Below are 23,572 nucleotides of genomic sequence, written 5' to 3'. Positions count from 1 at the left end.
AAGTCCTTTCTAAAATTTTCTTTTATACTTTTAAAGATTTTTTTTTTCATTTATGTTAATGTAAAAATTAATAATTTTGTACCAAATGAACCTTAGGAAACTTAATCTTAGTATAACAAGCGCAATTTAATTTAGTCTAATCCAACTAAATATTTTATTTATTTATTTATGTCTTTGCAAATAGTACATTGAGATTTTGTATTTACAATTTCAGTGGGCTAGTGCAACTGAGCCTTAAGGACAATCGTCTCGAATTAGTGGGACCAGAGGTTCGGGTGCTTCAGAAGACCATTCAGTGGCAACTGCTATGAAGGTGGCTAGACTTGCCGACACATCTGAGGTCAACCGCTCTTCGTCCGAGCAGTCTCTCAACTGGGCAGGGATCATGGTGGATGGACCTCTGAATGGATTTCGAGAAGGGAAGCTGAGGCTGAAGAACGTCGTCTGCCTTGGAGCAAGAAACAAGAATCCGGAACCCATCACCTGTTACTACAGCCGTAAATCTGGCCACATAAAGGCTACTTGCTCCAAGCTAGGTAAACCTACTGCTATTGGTAAGTTGACTAAACCACTACCACTAGGAAAAATAATAATGCTTCCCGCTGAAATGAATCAGGAAAGTCCCAATGAGGTATCCATTTTCAGGGATACCGGGGCTTATTGCTCCCTCCAACTTCTGAGGATACCTCATTAAACTCCCCAGTGTTATTAGAGGCCGATGGGGTAGCTGTATTTTCTGTTCCTCTACATAGTGTTTTTCATTACAAGCCAGTATTACAGTGTATTTAACTGTAGGTATATCTGGGGGATTCCCTATAAAACATGTTTAATTATTGCTTGGCAACTATGTTCTGAATTCTAGATGCTATCCCGACCCCATTGTAGCCACCGAAGCTGCTTCTCCGATGTTAGTCATAACTCGAGCAATGTCCAAAGGAATGTCTAAAATGAATGCTAATCTTACATTGGAGGACTCCGACCTAGGGCTAGACAATTTATTTTACATGGAAAACTGGCCAGGGCCTCGTAAATCTATTCCGGGGTCGAAGGACTGCCAGGCGTTTCTGTTTCCATCCTCGAGGGACTGTCCTTCCGAGAAGAGAAAAGGGACTTCTTTAGCATCCGCTCTTAAAGCTGCCATGGCTGAATCCAACTCAAATCACCCGGTTAAATACGCACTTAAAAATAATTTATTAGTTTGTCCGGCTACTGGTAAGGAGGAGGGTAAATTTTAAGAGAATGATAGTACCAAGTTATTATAATGGGGGAACGCTAAACCCGTAGGATTATACAGCGCATGTGGGGGGGGGATGGAAAGAATTCAGGGTCATTTCAGGGAGCTGGCGCATAGATCCAATTCCCTAGATCAAGAGCACCTCAACAGCGTCAAGGAACCTCCCTTGGGGGGTGGTAGTACCAAAGAAATTCAGGCCTCAGATCCTGAAAATAGTTCACAATACGTTCTTAGGAGGACGTTTGAGTGTTACTAAAACTCTTTATAGGATCTTACAGCTTTTTTATTGGTCAGGGACAAGATGAGGGGTGCGGAATTACCTCCGTTCCTGTTGTATCAGCAAGTTGGTAAGCCCGGACACTATATTAAAGCCCTCGTTAAGTTTATTTCCCATTTTGGTATCCCATAATCTGTCCAGAGTGACCAGGTCACTAATTTTACAGCAAAAGCTTTCAGAGAAGCTTTAGGCTAGAAATTAACAAGAAATAAAATGTCCACAGTCATCCTAAGTCTCGAGGCGCCTTAGAAACGTTTCTTCCAAACCTTAAAAACTATGATGCCCACGTATTGCATGCATTTTCCTATAGACTGGGATGAATCTCTTCCTCTGTTGCTGTTTGCAATGGAAGAAAGTGTGCAGGAATCAACTGGGTACAGTCCTTTTGAGCTAATTTTTGAGCATAATGTTAGAAGTCCACAAACGTGGTGAAGGATGAATGGGAGGAACGCCTGCAAGACACACTAAGATCCTCCATCAAGATTGCACGTGGTACGTCAGCTGGCTAAGGCCAACCTAAAATCCGCTCAAAACATGGCACAGAGGTATGACAAAACTTCTAAATTTCACTTCTTTAACCCAGGAGACAAGGTGTTGATCAAGGAACCTGTGCCTGGTCACACCTTAAGAGCAAGGCTTATGGGACCAATGCAGGTGATCGAAAAGAATTGTTTCAAACATCGTGGAAGCACCTCTTGATAAACCCAACGCGGGTAGAGTCTACCACATTAACCTAAGATCCCAGCAATGACTCGTCTGTCCCTGATCCTGTGGACGATCCTGATTCTCTGTATACAATTCCGGAGGTTCAATTAAGGCTTCCTAACTCAGCCATCATTCAGGAGCCTCGCCCTATAATGTCGGGACTTGCAGAGGACTAAGTAGTAACACAAACTACCCTAATGCAAACCTATCTACACACATTTTCGAATATTCCGAAAATATGCGACCTGGGTTGTCATGATGCGGACGTAAGAACTACTAAACCTATTAAACTTTCTCCCTACAGAGCTAATGCTGAAAAACAGAAGCTACTACAAGCAGAAAGTAGCATGTCTGCTGGAACATGGATTAGGGAAGGAATCGTCCAGCTCGTGGGCTTCATCTTCTTCTTTAGATGTTTGCCGGTACTTCCGGCCCGGGTCTTCTCCAGCTGGTGACCCGGCGTCTGCCTGGGCTTCATCGTGAATCCTTGTTAAAAAGCCTGGATTATTATAATCATGGGGAAGTGCTAAACCCGTAGGATTATACAGCGCCTGTGGGGTGGGGGGGGGGTAATGGAAGGGTCAGGCTTAATTCCGGGAACTGGAGCACAGATCCAATTCCCTAGATGAAGAGCCCCTCACCTGATGGAGGTTTCCGGGTTTGTACCGACTACCGCAAGATGAACGAGGTCACAGTACCTGATGCTTACCCTCTTCCACGTATGGACGATATAGTAGACATTGTGGGTAAAAGCCCCTTTCGTTTCTCATGGCTGCAAACACTAGCAACCATAAGAACGGGAGCTGGGTCTAGAGATGTGCTTGCCATTCAATTTTTTTTAAATGCTCTCTTAAAGGTAACAGTAGTAGAGGTATAAGTGACAGCAGAAACAATCCCGCCAACAAGAGTGTTCTGCTTCTCGAATTACACGACGGACAATCGCCCTCACTTGTTTCAAGTATAGGAGTCACACTGTGGTTCTGTTGTAACGGTAGAGGCGTCACTCAGCACGTCAGTTGCATGCACGAGCACAAGCAGGAGTCCTGTGTATACATTTACGAGAATGTCTACCCGAGGTTTGGGAGATTATAACTGAGGCCGTAAATATTTGTCAGAGCCCCTCTGAAAAAGACGAAGGAGGATGTTTAAAAAAAAAAAAAAAAAGATGTATCGACAGTCAAGGGCCCAGTCCTCAACACTCAAAATACTAACGTGAAGAGCGAGGATGTCTGGATATGAAGAAGTGAGGATGATAGGAAAAGATCACTGCCATGTGGATCTGGTACTACTGAACAAAGTCATGCGCTATTAGAAGAGTAAATATTATTACAAATCAAAACTAAACGCTAAACCACGAGGGTCATACAGTTCCGAGAAGGGCAAATAAAAAGATCTATTATTATGTAAAGAAGAATCAGAGTGCAGTGGTCATAATGGGTAGGGGAGCCGACATTTAAATCATAAAGGGGAGGGGGGTGGGTGACGGGGAGGGAGGACAGGGGGACAATTAATTTGGTCCTAAAAAGTAAACAAAGGTTAAGTTCCTTATATCAAGAGACTCTCCAACACACCAAGGAACCCTCCTTGAAGACTCGTCAATAACTGATACTGTTTCAACATATGTTGAAACATGTTGATAAATTAGACATGTACAACACGTGGCTGTCTAATTTATCACTATTTCAACGACTCCAAGTTTTTCAACTATCAGAAAAATTCCAACTTTGCACCTACTCGAACTCGACATTATTGGTTACTACAGAATGCATAAGCAATATTATTTTGAAGTTGAGCAGACGTAGCATTTTTTGGTTGAATAAAAAATGAATATCATTATTTTATTAAATAAAATTGACAAACTGGGACTCGTGCCAGCCATGAGCAGCGCGAGTGTCAGCAGCCCAGCACCAGCGAGTGTCTCACGAAATCGTAATGACACGATTGCAAACAAACCATACCACGGGTGGGGATATTATTATTATAATCAAAAAAGAAGCGCTAAGCCACAAGGGCTATACAGCACGGGTGGGGATAGAACCAGCGATCAGTGTCTCAAAACTCCAGACCGTCGCGTTAGCCACTGGACCAGCTAGCCACAATAAGATTCGTCCAACTAGGTATATTTCTACACCATAGGAAGGTTAGCATAGGCACATTATATTTCCATTGTGTCGGTATTTTATGCCATTTATTTCCATTGGCCACCCAGCACCAGCGAGTGTGTTGGCCACCCAGCACCAGCGAGTGTGTTGGCCACCCAGCAGCAGCGCGAGTGTCAGCCACCCAGAACCCAATAAAGTCAGTGCGTCATCGGTCATTGTCCCTCAGGATGCAACCCACAATAGTCGAGTAACGCACATGTACCTACTTACTGCTAGGTAAACAGGGGCAGTGGCTTCACCCGTACCGGGGATCAATCCAGGACACCCAGTTTGTAAGCTGAGGACACTACAAACCAAGCCACGAGTACGATGGGAATAACTTCAACAACTTTGATCATAGAGCACTTAAACATGCTAATTGTTAAAAGAATTTGGTCCAAGTTACCGTACACAAATGAAAGTTTGAAGGCGACTGGATGAGGCGTTATCGAGCTACGAGCGAAATATAGACGGAAAGATGGAGGAGGAATAAAAAGCAGCTTAATTTTAATCTAGCAGTAACATCTGACAATCTACTCACCTTGTTGCTATCTATTCTCTTCTACTTTCGAGCTAGTTTGCTAGTTCATTACTGACAATGTTCCGTAACTTGTTTGAAAAAACAAAATTATATAACATTCTTCATATTTAATGCTCGTTTAGCTAATTCGTCAACTGTGGTATACACCTGGAGGCTAAGGACACCATTGGTAATTGGTGTCCTAGGTAATTTACACTTTGTATGATAATTATACTTGTGCATCTGGGCCTAACTAAACTTAACTGTAATCCTTTCCAGAGACACCTCCGTGCTAACATTACAAGATATAGCAAGACGCTTCCACGTTAATGATATCGGAAATATTGAGGTTGTATCCAGATTTTTCATCAATTAGATGAATGAACTGTTTTTACAAAGGAAACTGTAACCAAGTTACGACCAATGTTTTCATTTACAGTGGTAACGAGATGTCCATAGTTTAAGATTGTACTCCATACTTTATTGTGAATATTAACAATGTGAAGTAAATAAAATATGGAACTACTTTACATCAATGTAACAATACTTAGTGGAGTCTGACAGAGATCTGTTGTGACCTTCGTAATCCTGTATTTTGCGCTGCTGGTGCACAATAAACTAGCCCCTCAGACGACACAACTAGCTAGAAAACAAATTTAAGGTACCTCGTTCAGGTCCCTCTTTGTGGGTGTCTAATTATAGATTAGCTATTTAATAATACCTTAACGAGCATTTAATCATTATGTAATGTCATAGATTTTATGGACACTAAAAGCTATATTACTTACTGACTTTTAAGGGAAATTATATGATGTTACCCCGAGGATGAGTGCTCATACTGCACAAAACCTAAGTAGTCACCTAATTTTGTACCAGCTAGAACACCTTACCTGAGGGACGCCGGTGAATAAATTACCTTATCTAGGTAACAGGTGGGAGCGATACAAAACCTAAGTAGTCACCTAATTTTGTACCAGCTTGAACACCTTACCTGAGGGACGCCGGTGAATAAATTACCTTATCTAGGTAACAGGTGGGAGCGATACAAAACCTAAGTAGTCACCTAATTTTGTACCAGCTTGAACACCTTACCTGAGGGACGCCGGTGAATAAATTACCTTATCTAGGTAACAGGTGGGAGCGATACAAAACCTAAGTAGTCACCTAATTTTGTACCAGCTTGAACACCTTACCTGAGGGACGCCGGTGAATAAATTACCTTATCTAGGTAACAGGTGGGAGCGATACAAAACCTAAGTAGTCACCTAATTTTGTACCAGCTTGAACACCTTACCTGAGGGACGCCGGTGAATAAATGACCTTATCTAGGTAACAGGTGGGAGCGAGGCGCCTTGCCCCGTCAACACTACGTCTTGTTCTTCAAGTTATGATGATCAACAAAGTAAGAAACATATCTCGCTAATAAAATAAATGTTTCGACACTGAAGAGCACAATCAATGTACTCCAGTCAATATTGGAGCAGATATTTTCCCACCTCAAGCACAAGTGTCACACTGATAGTTCTCGCAGTTAAGACTGTCCGTCCCTGCGCGCATGCGCTTCTGTATAAGACAGACTTGTAAACATTAAGTCGGGCTCTTTAATTCGGAGTGATTAATACCAGAAATAAAGAAAACGTTACTCTAATGCTAGTTTAGTCTGATAATATTTCCTAGTGGAATTTGTTAGACTAGACAGCTAAATGTTATTTGAATATATCCTAAAAGCTAACATATAGCAGATGTTTTTCTTAATAGTTATAAATAGTTTTAAATTGTGTGGAATGAAACAACGCTCAGTGGAGTCTGACGAATATCCATTGTGACCTGTAATCCTGTATTTTGCGGAGCAGGGGAGACTGCTCTACATCACAGAATTTCTCACATGTGCAAACACTTAATGGAAACATTACCTCAGGAAACTGTTTCCCAGTACAGTGTTAAAAGTGTTTACACGCGTCTCTTTCTTCCAGTTTTCAATGACTTATCATTTCTTCTAAATATTCTTATATATCCAATTATATGTTCTATTTCTCCTACCTTAGTTACTTTTCCTTGGACGAGTCCCATTTTTCGTCACTTTTCCTTATTTCCATTGATTAGATGGTGGCAGCATTTTTTCCTCTTCGTAATTTTATTCGCTGCATCGCGTCTACAATATTACCGATTTATTGTCTCATTCACACTCTTCCTTCTTTACCCTTGGCTGACGAGAGTATGACTCGCGAAATCGTAATGACACGATTGCATACAAGCCATAGCACGGGTGGGGTTTGAACCCGCGGTCAGAGAGTCACAAAACTCTCTTACCGCGGGTTCAAACCCCACCCGTGGTATGGTTTGACGAGAGTATTCTGTGAGACAGCAGTGTACCTACCTACCCATCTTCTCTCATACTGCTGTTTTTTGGTATGACTCACGAAATCGTAATAATACGATTGCCAACAAACCGTACCACGGGTGGTTTTAGAATCCGGGGTCAGAGAGTCACAAAACTCCAGACCGACGCGTTAGCCACTGGGCCAACTGGCCACAATAAGATTCATCCAACTAGGTATATTTATACACAACAGGAAGGTTAGCACAGGCACAGCCCGCCCGTGGTATGGTTTTTGGTATGTTACACTCAGTCATTCTCACCCTGGCCCTCTTACTGCTGTCTTTTCTTTCTTTTGTATCAGAAAATATCACTCTCCATGAATATATATTCTACACCTCGCCTATATAGCCTGCACTTGGCCAATAAAGCCTCCTGTCCTTTTTAGCTTGCACCTTGTCTATATAGCCTGTACCTCCCCTATATATCCTGTTCCTCGTCTACATAGCCTGCGTCGTGTCTATAAAGTCTGTGCTAAACTTAAATAACCTGCATCTCATTTTTCGTTCTCCGTCAGTTAAGTCTCTTTTACATTGGAATATTATAAGATAGAAGAGCTCTGGTAAATCTTCAGGTGCTGGGCTCCCAGTTTTCTGCTGTATTCACTTGCCTACACCAAACTAACGTTGCCATGTTATTGATCTTCAGGGCTCTAGATATTCTGTTTTTTTTTTTTCACATATATCCTGATGACTCATATAATGAAAAATTCACTTCCTGCTCATCACGATTTTTTTTTAGCAAGTTTTATGTACGACCTCCTCAACACCATGCTCCAAGTCTAAGATGGGGCCGTCAGCGAGGAGGGAAGATTAAGTAAGGGCGGTAGAGCGGCGACGACGTCGGAGGTAAATTGTGCGTACTCGCTGGTAGACTGGACAGTCTAATATAATATGTCAAACTGAAAAAGTTACTTGATAATTCTCACAGAGTGGTCTAATTCGTGATAGAATCATCAGTCTTACTCTGTAGCTTAAATTCTCTTATATTTTTTAAGCGTGAATTACTGTGCCTTTAATTATTTTATACTGCCTGCACAAGGTCTTCATAAGATGTAAAATATTCATAGGATCTTCATATTGTCTTAAGATCCTTCAGGACACGTCAAGCACAAAGGATTGAGGATAAAATAAAATTAGTTAAGAGGATTGTCTTTTATTTAAATTAGCGTAATACAGTTTTGTCATATTTGGTTTCTTGAAATTTAAGTAGGAGATTCCTCATGTGGACCTTCGACAGTTGCCCGTGTGGATGTGCACCCCCACCAGCTGCATTTTTTTTATACAAAATAGACATTTAAATATTTGCGAGGGTCTAACATGAACTGCAAGAATGACGTTATTAATACGAAGTTTATAAGGAGAGAAAATTCTTTTCCCATCCACAGAAACTTCAAATAGATCCATACCGGTCACTGCCACTTTTAACTAAGCGTAACCAAAGAAGAACAATATTGCCAGATGAGACAACTGGGAGGGTCAAGAACAGTGTTCATTGTCACACAGCAACAACCAGGAATAATGTTCTAAGCTGCATCATAAACAACAACAATTTGCTATTTTCAATAATTGCCAAGACCTGGTCATTAACCAGCCAAGACCTGGTCATTAACCAGCCAAGACCTGGTCATTAACCAGCCAAGACCTGGTCATTAACCAGCCAAGACCTGGTCATTAACCAAGACTGCAAATTTCGTTTCGTCACTAAATTTATAAATTATCTATATAATTTACAAGACTATAGTGCTATAATAACGATGTACAGATTTTTAGAATACAATTCCAGCCAAGAAAACCCATAGTTAGGGAGGGGAAAGAGAGAAGAGTTGGAGTACACGAAAGAGGTTTAACACATTGTTGTGATGTGTGCACCTGCACACAGTGTTCCCAGCCTCGAACATCTTCACTAATGTACAGGGCTACAACTATCACACTATCACTGAACAAGGGCACAGCTAACATACTATCACTGAACAAGGGCACAGCTATCATACTATCACTAAACAGGGGTAAATTATTATTATTATAATCAAAAAGAAGCGCTAAGCCACAAGGGCTATACAGCTAAACAGGGGTAAAGCTATGACACAATCACAAAATACAATCAGCGGCTATAACGGATAAGTGTAAAAAAAAAAAATTGAGAAGTACACTAGTGGAAGAAAACAGACAGAGGTTTCACTACTTGATTATTTTACGACGCCTCCCTGGTAGATTTACTGAAGACAAATGCTTTTATGTGGATACGTAAGGACTAACATTTTCCATAATTTACATTGGTTAGTATTGCTTTGCTGTATAATGTCTGTTGAGGAACTACGTGAAGAGGTTAAACGACTACTGGTAATGAGAAAAGTTCTGCACTAAAGTGGCTGTCTTGGCTGGGAAGGTCACTGATATGGTGGGTCTAGATGTGGCAGGGGTGGCGGCTCTGTGTACATCTCCAGACAGAGTTAAGTAGTGAGCGTAACAGGAGTCTCCTGCAACAAGAGTACAATATTATTAGGGCATGTTATTAGATGAAACAAATAAATATGAATTATCACTTATTATTCATATATATATATATATATATATATATATATATATATATATATATATATATATATATATATATATATATATATATATAGATAGATAGGTACCCCCCTCTAGAACTATACTGGGGACCCTCATCCTCAGAGAAGACAATAGACGTACCTCAGGGAAAACTCAAGGTTCTCCCCAAAGCTATTTGAGTATTTTCTTCTCCTACCACCTTCTATATTTCATATTACATGTTAACTTTATCAATAGGCAGAATACATTGAGGGAAAACACAAACATGCATACATTGGTACAATATATCAAAGGTTATGAATCTCCTCCAGCTCCTCCGAAGCCGGACGCGAGCCCAGTATGCAGCATGCATTTTCCCTCTGGATGGCCACGCTGAGGCGCTGGAACATGAAAGTGGCTGCCCTTGGGTCCCAGGCGGTGTCGATGAGTCTGGAACCCAGTTCTTTAAGGAAACGTGTGGCATTTTTTCCCCATGATCCCAAGGTCTCTGATCCCACTGGGACAAATTGATACTGTTGGCTTATGTCCCTGTACTTGCCGATTTTGTACTCCTCCCTGTGATCAGCAGCTCTTCACTGTCACCCGACACTGTGATGGATGTAGATGTCAGCCAGCGTCGACACAGGTATAGTCCCATGCTAAGAGCTTGCCATCCTTCCAAGGACAGATGGTGATCCCATTGGGGCGGTTTGCTGGGTTGTGGGTATTGTTGGCTGCTAGTGATCGGGGCTCTCTCTCGGCTGGGCATCCAGCTTTAGCAGGAGTTCTCTTTTTGATGTTGACCTCATTGTGTCTTGCATGCCAGCCCTTGGTTTTGGAACAGTTAAGACTATGTAGACCATATTGGTCTGCTTGTGCATCGACGCAAATACACGCATATTCCGTGCGAATTGAGGCAAGGTGCAGAGCCACTTCAATACGGAGGGTCTTAGGGTCGAGGCGTGTTCCCACTGCTGAAATGGGAACTGTTTGGAGGAAGTCCCCAGAGTGATGTGCACTCACAGCTTGGAGATAGACAGTCTCCCTGTCTGATGTTACAGCCCTGAGCATGTTGGCAAGCACCTTTTCAGCGATGGGGCCTTCCCAACTTGACTGTTTGTAGGCCAGTGCTGCACTAGGTTATGGTGCTGGAGCAGCATGAATCTCCCATTCAGTGATGGCACTGGCATAGCTAGGGGTCCTGTATTACTGCTGAGTCACTGAGGTTGTCCGGAAGAATTCGTCTTATTAGCTCATTTGATGCTATGGAAGAGGATAGGAAAGCTGGTAAGGGAATCTGGGAGGATTTGCGTACTCCCAGCCCCCCAAGCCTGACCGGAAGTAAGGCTTGCAACCACTGTCCATCTTCGAGGGGAAGATTCAATACACTCTCTAGCATGGTTTAAGGAGAGAGTTATATTCCTTGAGTTTTGGAATGCTGAAGGCTGGGGAGCATCTCGTGCAGAAAAAAAACTGAAAAAAATAGTGAAATTCCAAGCGCATTCATGATTTCTCACATTATCATGGAACTTATATATATATATATATATATATATATATATAGATATATATATATATATATATATATATATATATATATATATATATATATATATATATATATATGTCGTGCCGAATAGGCAGATCTTGCGATCTTGGCTTAAATAGCAACGCTCATCTTGCCATATAGGACAAGTGAAAATTTGTGTATGCAATAATTTCACCAAAATCATTCTGAACCTAACGAAAAAAATATATTTGATTGTGTTTGTTTAGTACTAAATTATTGTAAACGTATTTAAAATATATTTAGTTGGGTTAGGCTAAAATAAATTGTTCTTGTTATAATAAGGTTAGGTAAGTTTTCTAAGATTCTTTTGGAGCAAAATTAAAATTTTTTACATTAACATTAATGAAAAAAATATATCTTTAAACGTATAAGAGAAAATTTTAGAAAGGACTTAATTTTAAATGAGTTCTTGCTAATTGACCAGTTTTACATATTCGGCACGACATTATATATATATATATATATATATATATATATATATATATATATATATATATATATATATATATATCTATATATATATAAGGAGGTTTTGTGTGCGAGGGGCTTGGACTTCCAGCAGGCATGCATGAGCATGTTTGATAAGAGTGAATGGAGACAAATGGTTTTTAATACTCGACGTGCTGTTGGAGTGTGAGCAAAGTAACATTTATGAAGGGGTTCAGGGAAACCGGCAGGCCGGACTTGAGTCCTGGAGATGGGAAGTACAGTGCCTGCACTCTGAAGGAGGGGTGTTAATGTTGCAGTTTAAAAACTGTAGTGTAAAGCACCCTTCTGGCAAGACAGTGATGGAGTGAATGACGGTGAAAGTTTTTCTTTTTCGGGCCACCCTGCCTTGGTGGGAATCGGCCAGTGTGATAATAAAATAAAAATAATATATATATATATATATATATATATATATATATATATATATATATATATATATATATATATAATCTCTCCATGGGGAAGTGGAACAGAATTCTTCCTCCGTAAGCCATGCGTGTTGTAAGAGGCGACTAAAATGCCGGGAGCAAGGGGCTAGTAACCTCTTCTCCTGTATATATTACTAAATGTAAAAGGAGAAACTTTCGTTTTTCCTTTTGGGTCACCCCGCCTCGGTGGGATATGGCCGGTGTGTTGAAAGAAAGAAAGAATATATATAATCATTTACCAAACTGCGGCAGGCCAGGACTCGATGCACGCATCATCTTACCTCTACGCCACTGATCAGTGGCGTAGTGGTAAGGTGATGCGTGCATTGTTCTGTCTCTGCAGGCGGTACAAGGTTCGTAGGTTCGAGTCCTGGCCTGCCGCAAACAGTCGGAAGAAAAGACAAGAGCTAATGTAGGCGGAGAGATAAGGAACGGAGTAAACAGGGGCGACGAACAAATAAAGAACGTCTACTAACATCAGTGATTATCCTACATATGGAAGGATTGTAGAGGACATGAGATCAAACATAATAGCGAAGGCAGTGAGCATCACGGCGATCAGATAAGGATGGAAAATTCGCTTCTGCATAGAGGCTCTCAACAAGGGATGAATGAAAGGCACCAAGGCACTGAGGTGATGAATAGGATCTAAGTTAGACAGAGTTGCGGGAGAGATCGCAATGCAAACGGAGGAGAGTGCGACGATCTGCTCCCCATGAACGATGTGTGAGAACCTTAAGGAGATTTTGCCGACCATGGCAAGTTGTCTTTAACGAAGAAATGTGATGTCTCCACGTCAGCCGGCGATCAAAGAGCAGGCCCAGAAACCTGACCATATCACATGCCGGAATACATGAACCGTATAAGTACAAGGGAGTATCCGGTATAAGCGGACGTCTAGTGAAGGTAATGAATCGGGTTTTCGTACTGGAAAATTTAAAGCCATGAGAAGTGGTCCAATGGGAGACTTGGTCTATCACAACCTGAAGGGAGGCTGCTACTAGACGACAGTAAGTGCCCAAGTAAGCTATAGCAAAGTCATCAACATAAAGTGATGACCAAATATGCGAAGGAAGAATGAAACGTAGGTCATTTATAGCTAAGAGAAAAAGAGTAGTGCTGAGGACACAATCTTGTGGGACTCCTTCGGCTTGTACAAAGTCCGAGGAAAGGGAGGCGCCAAAATGGACCCGAAAATGACTATCGGACAAGAAAGCAGTGATGAAGTTTGGTAGATTACTACGGAGGCCTAAAGAGTGAGCTTTGGCTAGAATGTTATACCTCCAAGTGGCGTCAAATGCCTTCTCTAGATCGACAAAAAAAACAATAGGACAGAGTGGTTGTTACCAAAGGCATTTCGAATATACGTATCGAAGTGGAGCAAGGGGTCTAAAGTATAGTGGGCTTGGCGAAAGCCATACTGGGGAAGGGAAAGGCTATTGTGTCTCTAAGAACCACATCAGACGTCCATTCACCAATTGTTCCATCACCTTGCAGACCAAACTGGTCAGGGCAATGGGACGATAGTGAGACGTGTCAAGCACGAGGCGCCTGGTTTGTGAAACGGTAGTACAATAGCTGATTTCCAGTGTTGTGGGAGAACCCCTCGCTTCCAAATTAGACTGAAAAGATGTAAAAGAACAGGAAGGGCCATAGAATGGAGATGGTGAAGCTTACTGATGTGCATATCATCAGGTCCCGGTGCCGACGGCCGGCAAATGGAAAGCACTGACTCTAATTCTAGAAGAGTAAAAGGTACGTTATATGGCTCCAATCCATCGGAGGAGAAATTTAAGGGCAATTGCTCTTTGGCAGGTTTAGACGCAAGAAATGCGGGACAGAGGTGAAGCCCCTGGGAGATACGGACAAGATAGTTCCCGATTTCTGTGGCAACCCACAAAATGGGAGCTGGGTCCGGAGTGTACTTACCACACAATTTCTGCATGTTTTTCTAAATAGCACACATAGGGGAAGACGAGATAATGGTAGACATGTAGTCTCGCCAACAAGCACATTTAGCGTCACGTAAGATGGGGCGAGCAACTGCCCTTGTCCACTTAAAATCCAACAGATGCTTCGTGGTACAGGTATATCAATAACGGCCCCCCACAGCACATTTTAAACGCACCGTGTGGGGCATGTAGGAGACTACCAAGGTACACATGTCTGAGAATGCCTGAGGTTTGGGGGATAGAACGAGTCACCGCAGTTAGAACTAAGATCGAAAACTGGTGCACCAGTTCATCAATAGACAACGAAAGGGGGTCTATGCAACAGGTGGTAAGATGGGAGTATAAGTCCCAATCTGCTCGAGCCAGTTGCCAATGAGGGTTATGAAATGGTCGGGTATATGTAATAGAAGTAAAAAGGATAGGAAAGTGATCACTATCATGTAAATCTGGAAGAACAAACCATGTGAAATCAAGTGCAATGGGCGAGGAACAGATAGAAAGATCAATGCAGGAGACTGATGGGTAGGAGCACCTGTATTTAAAACATGAGGACAAGAAGCGAGAAGAGTCTCCAACTGATCACCATGAGAGTTGCGGTGGGACCTTCCCCACAGGTAATGGTGAGCGTTAAAATCACCCATCAGCAAGATGGGCGGTGGTAAAGAAATTGAAAACACAATATTATTGATACAGAATGCAGGGAAGGGAGAAAGATAAAGAGAGCAAACTGTAAACCATCTGTGTAAATAAATATGAGCTGCAATATAATGCAGAGAGGAATGAACAAAAACTTGTTGACACAGTATATCAGTGCGCACAAGAAGTGTGCTTTCATTAAATGATTCTTCAGGTAAAAGATCTGAAGAATGTAACAGTACATAGCCCAAAATGGGGTCAATGGCAGCAGAATGAATTTTGGGCTCTTGCAACCCAACACATTCTGAGGACAACTGGGAAAGCAACATTTGAGTTTCCTCGACTGCCCCTAAGGCCACAAATATTCCATTGTAAAAAAGACATCATGTACAGAAATAAAACTGGCAACAATAAGAAACGATAAAACCTATGGGCTTTTAGGATCTGTAAAGTCAATGTGTGGGGGTAACAGTAAGCATGATCTGTAAAGTCAATGTGTGGGGGTAACAGTAAGCATGATCTGTAAAGTCAATGTGTGGGGGTAACGGTAAGCATGTAAGCAGAAAGAATGTGAATGTTGCAGAGGAATAGATTGTTATGAGGGTCATGAAATAGAAGGGGCAGAAGGAGTCGCGTTGGTGTCTGTCTCTGTTGTTAAGGAAGCCAACGATGCCATGATGTCAGAGACAGGAGAGGCATTGCAAGAAAAGGTTGGAGTAACTATGGAGGCAACCAAAGAGGTCTGAGGGGGGCAGGGAGTATGAACCTGGAGAGATGCGTCATCTGGGGTAGAAGAGGCCTGCAGAGTAACAGGAGAGGAAGGAGGTTGGAGGGTAACTATGGAGGAAGACGGGGTGGGGACAGGGGAAGTGGGGACTACACGAGGGGGGTAAACCTCTACCTTCGTGCGAGAGCTGGAAATGGGGTGAGAACGAGGCTCCGAGGTAGTAGATATATTCTGTGCAGATGAGGGACTCGAAGAAAGTGTAGGACTGTGGGATCTCGTAGATTGAGAAGCAAGCGAGATGAAGAAGTAGAAGTAGGAAGTGGTGCGGAGGTTGGAGTGTCAGAGGACAAAACTGTAAAAGAATTAGAAACTGGGGAAACCCCGGAAGACGCAGACACAGAGGGATTGGGAGGCAGGGGGACCAATGAGGTTGGAGGTCTTTGGGCTACCCGAGCATATGGGACATGAGGGAGTTTACCTTGAAGGTGGAGCTGAGAGACAGCCATAGTGTGAGGCCATCACGCTCCTTAAGATAATGGATCTATCGTTCATTACAATAAACCTGGCAAAAGTGTGAAAAGGAAGGATGAGGTTCCATGCAATTGAGACAAGAAGGAGGAAGACTAGAAGATGTATCTGAATGATCTGCTGCACCGCAAGCCGGGCATTCTGCCGCAGATCTGCAGTGTTTAGCGGGTTGTCCAAAATGCCAGCAATTACGACACTGTTGAGGAGTGGGAACTACTTGACGGACCTTTAGGTGATGTCTCGCAATATAGACAGAGGACGGAAGTTCACGGCAGCCAAAGGCTAAACGACCGATGTGGCATGCAAAGAGTACGTAACATTTATTCGGTGCATGTACACACCCTCACTGAAAGGCTATCTCCCCCAACCAGCGAACCAGGGGCTAAGGGTTGATGATGGGGCCCCGTCGTTCAACCAGTACCCAGGTTCCAGCCAATGAGAAGATGGTTTTGGCAATTGCAGAGGTGATGTGGGTACCACTCACCTGTTTGCCCTTGTCATTCCCATTCTAGAGCTGGTTGAAGCACTGTCTGCTCTCTAATGGCTTCTATTCTGCCTTGCTTACCTTGGATTGCACTAATACCTATTGTTGTACAAAGTGTATATAGTGAGCGTACTTCTGTTCTAAATTGGTGAAGGATAATACAAGTCAAAAGTTTTTCTGCTGTGATTATTTTGCTCCCTTTACACCCAGGATAACAAGCCTTTGGGACTCCTGGGTTGTAATAAGCGATGTTACTAGGAAAGCTCCTCTGCCAACGAGCAGGCAGGATGTACGTATGTACCATGAGAATATGGAGGTTCTGAAGGGCTAATTGTTCTAAAATGTCCTCGCTGCAAGACAAAAAAATCACTCTGTACAATGGTACACAGTAAGACCACAGTACCGCTACAAGAATTAAGAGTAGCGTGCTTACGAGCGGTGACTGAGATTGTAGCTATGGAAGTGATGCGGGAGAAAGCATGAGCTGGCTCTGAATTCTGCACTGTTATGACACGCACACCACTTCGAAGAGCGTGGAAGGATATACTTTGGCCAAAGTGCCGTAAAAGAGTTTTACCAATTCCGTGATCAAAAAGATGATCAGTTTGAGATATTGTTTGTAAAGATAAGAATTCTGTCCATTGCGTACTCGTTAGTCCGGTACGCAAAGGTAGTGAATATTGTGTAGGTTGTTTCTGAGCGGTCATTGACGAACTGTTGTCAGTAGCTTGTCTTGGACGCTTAGGAGTAGAACCACGGGCGGTCTGACCCGAGGGAGATGGGCGATCCGAGAACCATCGCACTGTATTCGAGGAAACCAGAAGCATTGTGAAAGGCATGCTAGAAGCAGCCACATGAACAGAAATGGGTGACGCCGCAGCATCTGAAGCAGGTGACGAAGCGTCATCGGCGGCAGAAGGTACAGGGGTATGAGATGAATCAAGAGAATGGTCCGATATCGAAGCCGGGTCAGAACAGGGTGTGGGATCAGAATGGGGTCTGGGAGGAGGAAGGGTTTCACTGGGCGAAGACTCCATAATAATAGGTGCATCTTCTGTGATATCTTCTTTCATGTTATTTTAAGAAATAACGAAAGAAAGGAAAAAAAAAGAGCGACAGCGGAGGGACAGTTGCTAGGAGGCATGGAGGGGCCGAAAGCCCCTCCCCTCATCCGAGAGGGCCTAGAGCCCACTGGCAGTGAAGATGCAGCGTGGAACCCGTGCCATACCCTACTCTTCACGCCAGTAAACCAGCGCCCCGGGATAGCAGCCTCACATCTACCGAGCTACCTCGGCGGACTAAAGAAAGGAAGGTCGGAAACCCACCACAAAGCATACCTCCTTCGGCTGCCACCCCACAGAACCGACGGGCAACTTCCGGAGATACACCCATCATCGGAAGGGCACCCCGCCCACCACCCGGAAATCCGGGAAGGGAGCAGGGCATCCTCAGACAATTCAGATTCCACGGCAAACCACACTATCCCCGAGGGACGTTACGGAGGGGGACGAACCACAGCACGCCACCCCCACCTAGAAACCATAATGCCAAAGGGGAGGACCCTAGAGAGTATAAACGGGATGGGGAAAAAGGGGAGGGTTGGGAGAGAGGAGGGAAGGAGCAAAAAGAGGGGTATGGGGAGGAAGGGATAGGGAAGGGAGGATTGGGGGTACTTAGACTCGGTCTAAAGAAAGAGACCAAAGGAGATTATGGCATAAATAATTGGATGTGCTAAAGTTTGCTATTATGAATTGATAAGTAAATATATGGTGATGTATACTGATTTATCTTTCAGTTTTCCACGATAATAATAATAATAATAATAATAAAAATCTTTATTTCTTAAAGTACATGATACAACTATCACAGACCTAACTGATATCACTGACATACTATATAGAAAGTCCCTGGTTATGCAGAACACTTAAAGCAGCTTAGGTTAATCTTTTCCCCCAGGATGTGACCCACACCAGTCGGCTAACACACAGGTACCTACTTATTGCTAGGTAAACAGGGGCACCAGGTGCAAAGAAACATTCGCAACGCTTCACCGGGGATCAGTCCCCTGACCCCTCCGTGTACGAGCTGAGGACGCTACCAACCAAGCCACGAGCACCCGCATCGTAATCCGGCAATACATATTTCGTCTGGTAAATACCGTTGTATGATCGTAGAACTTTCCACAAACTCTAGTAAGGCTGATGCATGCAGGGGATGAGATGAAAAGCTGTAAGCCTTCTACCTGAAAGCTGGCTGCCTTGGATCAAAGTCTAGCGCAAGCTGGACTCCAAGGTATAGTCCAGTGTGGTGAGAATGGTAATACACTGCGTACCTTGTTCCAAGGTTCGTAGGTTCGAGTCTCCTACGGCCAGAGATCAGTGTTTATATATATATATATATATATATATATATATATATATATATATATATCTATATATATATATATATATATATATATAGTAATCTGATTACAGTCTGAATGTAAGTTCGGTATTGCATAACATAGATTCATATTTGATACATAAAAATAGTGAGGATTATAAACTGTGTTGAAAGGCAAATACACCTTTACGTCACATGTCACTCAACATGACTAAAACTTTCAAAACAAGTGTAAATGTATATCCCAGACTGAGTGTTGTAACTGACAACCCACTGAGTGTACGTGTAAACTTATGTCTCTCTTACATAATACTTCTGGTGTTTATTACCTTTCATGTTCCTTGATAATGTGGATAATCACATTATCAGGGAACAGTAGTTACATTGTATATTCAAATATATATATATATATATATATATATATATATATATATATATATATATATATATATATATATATATATATATATATATATATATATATCTCGTGCCGAATAAGTAAAATTGGTCAATTAGCATGACCCTATTTAAAATTAAGCCCTTTCTAAAATTTTCTCTTATACGTTTAAAGATATATTTTTCTCATTAATGTTAATGTAAAAATTTTTAATTTTGCACAAAAAGAATCATAGAAAACTTACCTAACCTTATTATAACAAGAACAATTTTAGCCTAACCCAACTATATATATTTTAGATTTGTTTATAATAATTTAATACTAAACGCAGTGAAATATATTTTTTTCGTTAGGTTCAGAATGATTTTAGCGAAATTATTGCATACACAAATTTTCGCTTGTCCTATATGGCAAGATGAACGTTGCTATTTAAGCCAAGATCGCAAGTTCTGCCTATTCGGCACGACATTATATATATATATATATATGTGTGTGTGTGTGTGTGTGTGTGTGTGTGTGTGTGTGTGTGTGTGTGTGTGTGTGTGTGTGTGTGTGTGTGTGTGTGTGTGTGTACTATATTGGAAAAACTGGTCAGTTAGCAAGAACTCATTTGAAATTAAGTCCTTTGTAAAATTTTCTCTTATACCTCCGACCTTTTATATGCCTTTGAAGAGTTTCGAGATTTTCACTTCTCTCGGAACCCGGCCATGGTCCTGGATGCTGTAGAGGAGAAACAAAATGTCTTCGACAAGTGTGACGACGGTGTAATAGCGCACAAAATGGAGGATAAAGGAATAACAGAAATAGTTTGTAGATGGATCTACAACTTCCTAACAAACAGAATACAAAGAGTAAAAGCAAACAGAGTAAAGTTTGAGTCTGATAATGTCAGAGGATCTCACCTTCAAAGACCACAACAATGTATCTACCGCATCCGATAACAAAATATTATTTATAATGGGAACCTTCAAGACTAAGGACGCCAAGCCCATGATGATTCTCTTCAAATTGCTTGTTCTCTCTAGGCTGGAATACTGCTGTATACTAACTGCTCCCTTCATGGCTGGCGACATTGTTGACCTTTAGAGTGTACAAAGAACTTTCACGGCACACATAAGTACGATAAAGCACCTAAATTACTGGGAACGGTTGAAATCCCTTGATTTGTATTCCCTGGAATGCAAGCGAGAAAGATGCAAGATAATATACACTTAGAAAATCCAAGAGGGATTGGTACCAAAATTGCACACGAAAATCGCTCCCTATGAAAGCAAAAGATTTGGCAGGAGATGCAACATTCCCTAATGAAAAGCAGGGGGGCCACTAGTGTGAGGGGCCCAAGACTGTGCAACTGCCTCCAAGCATACATAAGGGGAATTACCTAAAGACACCTGGCTGTCTTCAAGAAGGCGCTGGACAGTCACCTAAAGTCAGTACCTGACCAGCCGGGCTGTGGTCCATACACCAGTTTGTGTGTGGCCAGCAGCAACAGCCTGTTTGATCAGACCCTGATTCACCACGAGGCCTGGTCTCAGACCGGGCCGAAGGGGTGTTGACCACCGAAACCCTCTCCAGGTATATTCCAGGTTCGTCTGGTGCTTGCCTGGTCAACCAGGCTGTTGCTGCTGGAGGCCCGCCACCCCACATATCCATCAGAGCCTGGTTGATCTGGTACCTGAAAATACTTGTCCAATTTCGTCTTGAAGACCTTGTTCCAGCGGTGTTTCTGATATCTTCTGTTGAATAGTCTGGGACCCCGAATGTTGACACAGTGTTCCCTTATTGTCCCCACCACACCCCTGCTCCTCACTAGGTTTATTTTGCACTTCCTCTCATATCTCTCACTCCAGTATGTTGTGTCAGTGTGCAGATTTGGGACTAGGCCCTCGAGTACTTTCCAGGCATATGTTACCTGGAGTATACCTGGAGAGGGTTTTGGGGGTCAGCGCCCCCACGGCCCGGTCTGTGACCAGGCCTCATGGTGGATCAGGACCTGATCAACTATGTTGTTACTGTTAGCCGCACGCAAGTCGACGTACAAATTACAGCCCGGCTGGTCAGGTACTGACTTTAGGTGCCTGTCCAGCTCCTTGAAGACAGCCAGGGGTCAATTGGTAATCCCCCATATGTATGCTGAGAGGCCCCTCACACTAGTGGAGCCCCTGCTTTTCATTGGGGGATGTTGCATCGTCTGCAGTCTCTTTTGCTTTCATTGGGAGTGATTTTCGTGTGCAAGTTTATGAAGTATTAATCCCTCTAGGATTTTCCAAGTGTATATTATCTTGTATCTCCCTCCTGCGTTCTAGGGAGTCCAGGTTGAGGAACTTTAAGCGTTCCCAGTAACTGAGGTGTTAAGCGTTCCCAGTAACTGAGGTGTTTTATCGCAGCTGTGTGTGCCGTGAAGGTTCTCTGTACATTTTCTAGGTCAGCAATTTCACCTGCAGCAATATTCCAGCCTGGATAGAACAAGCGATTTGAAGAGCGTCATCATGGGCTTGGCATCCCTAGTTTTGACGGTTCTCATTATCCATCCCAACATTTTTCTAGCAGATGCTATTGATACATTGTTGTGTTGAAGATGAGATTCTCTAACATTATCACTCCCAGGTGTTTTATATTAGTTTTTCTTTCTACTGTGTGGTTGGAATTTGCTTTATACTCCAATGTAGTTTTAATTCCCTCACGTTTTCCATATCGGAGTAATTGAAATTTCTCATCACTGAACTTCATATTGCTTTCTGCGGCCCATTTAAAGATTTGGTTGATGTCCGCCTGGAGTCTTGCAGTGTCTTTAATGGAGGAGACTGTCACGCAAATTCGGGTGTCATCTGCAAAGGAAGACCCAGTGCTGTGGCTTACATCCCTGTCTATGTCAGATATGAGGATGAGGAATAGGATGGGAGCGAGTACTGTGCCTTGTGGAACAGAGCATTTCACGGTAGCCGCCTCAGATTTTACTTTGTTTCCTACTGCTCCTTTTGTTTTATTTGTTAGGAAATTATAGATTCATCTACAAACTTTTCCTGTTATTCCTTGATCACTCATTTTTTGCACTATTACACTATGGTCACATTTGTCAAAGGCTGTTGCAAAGTCTGTGTATACTCCATCTTTTTTTTTTTTTTTTTTTTTTTTTCTTCTAGAGCATCCAGGACCTTGTCATAATGGTCCAGTAGTTGAGACAGGCAGTAGTGATCTGCTCTAAACCCATGGTGCCCTGAGTTGTGTAACTGATGGGTATCTAAATGGGTGGAGATCTTGCTTCTTAGAACCCTTTTGAAGATTTTTATCATTTGGGATGTTAGCGCTATTAGTCTGTAGTTCTTTGCTATTGCTTTAATGCCCCCTTTGTCTGTTACCTCTCACTAGTACACCAGTGTACCTGTTACCTCACACTAGTGCACCAGTGTACCTGTTACCTCTCACTAGTACACCAGTGTACCTGTTACCTCATACTAGTGCACCAGTGTACCTGTTACCTCTCACTAGTGCACCAGTATACCTGTTACCTCTCACTACTACACCAGTGTACCTGTTACCTCTCACTAGTGCACCAGTGTACCTGTTACCTCACACTAGTACACCAGTATGGGAGGGGTCTTTTTTTTCCTGGCACTAATATCTGTTGTTTTGGAATGGAGGCCATTGACTGTGATTCCACTCCAGAAATGATCGGAGTTGGTGTACGATTTCTGCCATTTCCTGCCGGCTTTTTTTTTTTTTTCCTTCCTGGCGCTTAAAAACCTCTCTCCCTGTAGTGGTTGTTGCTACCCAGGTTTTCCCATGGACTAGATGTTCTGTGTCTTATCATGTATCTCTCTCTCTCTCCTCAGTTCCAGTGGGTACATGTTTAAGACTTGAAGGCGTTCCCAGTTATTTAAGTACTTTACTGGCTGAATGTGAGCCGTAAACGATCTCTGTATTTGTTCCAGCTCTGATATTTCTCCTGTTTTGAAAGAGGCCGTCAGCATTGAGCAATATTCTAAATGAGGGAGCACTAGCGACTTGAGGAGTGTCACCATTGGCATTATTTCCCTTCGTGACTGTCGTGTCGTGATCTTTGTCTTGTTATGTTCTTTAAGAGAAAGGTCAACTGACATAATTATTAACAAGTCTTTTACGTGTTCCTCTCGTTCCTTTCGTTTTCTTTCGTTTAAAGATATGCTGTGCTCTCACAGCAAATGGAGT

At 42.5% G+C, this 23,572-nt stretch overlaps 1 protein-coding gene and 1 long non-coding RNA gene across 4 annotated transcripts in view; both read right to left on the bottom strand.

Moving 5' to 3' along the window:
- The window catches only part of LOC138854611 (uncharacterized), a 29,324-nt gene extending 22,903 nt beyond the window's left edge, over positions 1-6,421 (bottom strand). The window contains exon 1 of the long non-coding RNA XR_011393797.1: positions 6,172-6,421. This is a non-coding gene — a long non-coding RNA (uncharacterized lncRNA). The remainder of the gene's footprint in view (positions 1-6,171) is intronic.
- A 1,965-nt stretch (positions 6,422-8,386) lies between these two features.
- Tk (Tachykinin) overlaps positions 8,387-23,572 on the bottom strand; it is a 940,725-nt gene continuing 925,539 nt past the window's right edge. For all 3 annotated transcript variants that reach the window (XM_070098804.1, XM_070098802.1, XM_053793017.2), the window contains one exon: positions 8,387-9,733. The gene's annotated coding sequence lies outside the window, so the exon portion shown is untranslated. The remainder of the gene's footprint in view (positions 9,734-23,572) is intronic.

The sequence above is a fragment of the Cherax quadricarinatus genome, chromosome 64, assembly GCF_038502225.1.
Source record: "Cherax quadricarinatus isolate ZL_2023a chromosome 64, ASM3850222v1, whole genome shotgun sequence".
In the NCBI taxonomy this organism is placed as follows: domain Eukaryota; kingdom Metazoa; phylum Arthropoda; class Malacostraca; order Decapoda; family Parastacidae; genus Cherax; species Cherax quadricarinatus.
Note: the sequence above shows the minus strand (reverse complement) of the source record. Positions and strands in the feature narration are given on the sequence as shown.